Genomic DNA, 2916 nt, shown 5'->3' on the forward strand with positions numbered 1-2916 from the left:
ACACACACACACACACACACACACACACACACACACACACACACACAGCCAATGGCCTCAGGACTAATTGCTAGATTGGAGCAGATTTTCTAGTTCAGTTCAGGGCTGTAATTGTGAGGAGAGCAGGGAGGAATGACAGGGCTTCAAGCTGAGAGAACAAATCACCAGGGGCGACCGATTACACTGCACTGATGTTCACATGTCCATGTGTGCGCGTGTGTGTGTGTGTGTGTGAGTGTGTGTGTGTGTTGGGGGTGAGGGGTTAAGCCAACCATCTCTCAATTCCAGGTTTCCGTGGCACCGGCCCCAAACTGCCACGCACACCATGTTGACCCCTGTAAACCCCACAGTTCTGCTGAAGACAGTCTCAGAAACTACCACTCAACTGTGAGTGCTTCTCTCTCCGAAAGATAATGACAACTATGAAGACTCCTTAAATGTTTGGATATATTCACCTTGTGCAAATTGTGAAAAGAAAAGGGTATTTACAGAAATATAGAAGAAGCTTTGAACTTGTTCTTAACTTAATAAATGTTTTATGTAATTAATACATCCAAAGTAAAATCATTTTTAATTTTGACAAAACTGCAGTCTGCAGGTCGGGAGAGGCCACGGTGTGGAGGTGCAAGTGCCAAACCAGAGATCACCGGTTTGAGTAGATGCCACTTCTGAGCACAGAAACTAAATATCTAAATGCTACATACTCACTCTAACCGGGTTTTGAGTGTGCAGTGTGTTCACACTGGAAAAGAGGAAACATAACATTGTAGTTTAAAGAGTGAGATAGTCCACACAGGGCGGGCGGGAGGAGAGGTTTATGGGTCAAACAACTTTCGTCCAGGACACCGATTTTTGTGTCCCGTAAAAAAAATAAAGTTGACATTTTTTTACACCCGTCGTTAGTCAGTCATGTCGACGACACCCACGATCCTTTCATAGACCCAACTGGTTTTGTTGCCTGAACCTGACTTCCTGTGAAAAGAGAAGTTTATTTTGAAAAGACACTATGTATGTATTGAGTGTGTATTGACACGGTGTGACTGACGTGCAGAACCGAATCAAGAGGGTGTGTAGAGTATCATAGTTTGAAGCGCAGTGCCACTGACCCAGCTGCGTTATTCGATGCACTGCTGTGGAAATATGTTGGCATACTAACCATTGATTTTTGAGTATGCCGTACAGTTTTTTACCCATAATGCAAAGAAATGCAACCCAGATAAGAATTGTTTGAAACTGCTAATATAACATGGTGTCACTCTACCATGACTCAAACACAAACATAAGTCATCTGAAAGCAGAATCTGAGGGAAACTCCATCCCAGCTTCACCTCTCCTCCTCTATCTGCAGGAGCCTCATCAGTCAAAGCGGGACAGGAAAGAGACACGCGGAGGGAGACCACAGAGATGGCAACACACACACACACCCACCCACCCACCCACTCACGCACACACACGCACACACACACACACACACACACACACACACACACACACACAGAGAGACAGACGGACAGACAGACAGACACCTCCCTCTGAGCAGCACCACAGGCATTTTGCTATTGGATAAATCTGCATGAAATCACTAACGCAGTCAGCAACGCCTGCGTGGAAACTCCTCATGGCCTGTGACAGTTATTCCTCATAGTCTCTACATCTGCACTCACACCTGGAATTAACAGCTTGTTTCGAGAAGAGTGAACTTCTGATTTTTCTCCCTCAGACAGCCAATCAAACGATTCTGTGTCACTAAACACAGTCACAGAGTCAGTCAATCATTCGGCCAATCTTTCAATCAGCTTACCTTGCAGTGATGTCATGGTTGCCGTTATGACAAGGCCTACGGTCCTGTTGTCTGATTGGACGCTGGCCTATGTCCAAATTAGCATTACATCCATGGCAGGAGAAGCAAAAGACTCCCCTTGTCTCTTTTTCTGCCCATATTTTGGTCTCTGGTTGTCTTGTTACTTGTCTCACCTCCAGCCACGTCTAGTTATTTTACCTTAACTGGTTTTATCTTCCTCAGCCTAAGAAACTGTCTTCTCGTACACTCACACAGCAGAAAAGTGACATATTTCTGTCCATATTTCTCAGTTGACTCCCAGTTCTTCCTCAATATCACTTTATCTTCCCTACCTGGCCTCCTCCTCCTCCTCCTCCTTGTGACACTTTCTCTTCACCTTCTCCCTCGTCTCAAACACGCCTATATAGCATTCCTCTCCCAGCTATGGCACCATAATTCGCTGCCTCTCTTCTGCCTCCCTGTCCCTCACCTTTCTCCCACCTTAGCCCGTTTCCAGTCCCCCCCCCCCCCCCCCAATCCCGCCCTCCCACCTTCACACTTTTTCCGCCCCAGCCTCCCCTGGCCCGTCATCTCCCCAGCCTCAGAGCTCCTACCCCGGCCTCGGCTCTCCCTGTCCCTGCCTCTCCTCCACTCTGCCTTCCCCTCCACTCTGCCTCCCTCAGCCCCAGCCTTCTGCTCAGTGTTCAAGGGGAGAGCCAGCTAGGAATGCTGTGGCTCTAGACGTTTTGTCCAAGCCCTAGGTCTCTTTCACTGAGGCAAGATTAGTTCATACAAAAACTCAACAATACACCACTGAAAGCCATTGTTGATATTCAACATTTTTCACATAGCGGAGCAGAATAGACAATGCGGCAGCCGGGAAAGCCCGAAGCGGACTACCAGGGTTGATGGCTGATGGTATCTCAGCTGAGAGAGGGCCTTAATCCCTTTTATACACACACAAGTACACACACACACTCAACAGCCTGACAGCAAAATCAATACTGCGCTCTCTCGCTATGTCTGTGTGTGGATCAGTGGGTGGGTGTGATAGTGAGAAAAAAAGAGAATAGTACTGTTTGTACCTCCGTCTGTGTGTGTGTGTGAGTGAGTGTGAGTGGGTTGGTGGACTGTCT

General features: G+C 47.4%; 1 protein-coding gene across 3 annotated transcripts in view; it reads right to left on the bottom strand.

The window, feature by feature from the left end:
- Positions 1-2309, bottom strand: part of sox2 (SRY-box transcription factor 2) — a 73368-nt gene extending 71059 nt beyond the window's left edge. For all 3 annotated transcript variants that reach the window (XR_004213533.1, XR_004213531.1, XR_004213532.1), the window contains exon 1: positions 1802-2309. The gene's annotated coding sequence lies outside the window, so the exon portion shown is untranslated. The remainder of the gene's footprint in view (positions 1-1801) is intronic.
- Between the last annotated feature and the right edge of the window lie 607 nt (positions 2310-2916).

Source organism: Anarrhichthys ocellatus, unplaced genomic scaffold, assembly GCF_004355925.1.
Source record: "Anarrhichthys ocellatus isolate YVR2014 unplaced genomic scaffold, GSC_Weel_1.0 scaffold48, whole genome shotgun sequence".
NCBI classification, from domain to species: domain Eukaryota; kingdom Metazoa; phylum Chordata; class Actinopteri; order Perciformes; family Anarhichadidae; genus Anarrhichthys; species Anarrhichthys ocellatus.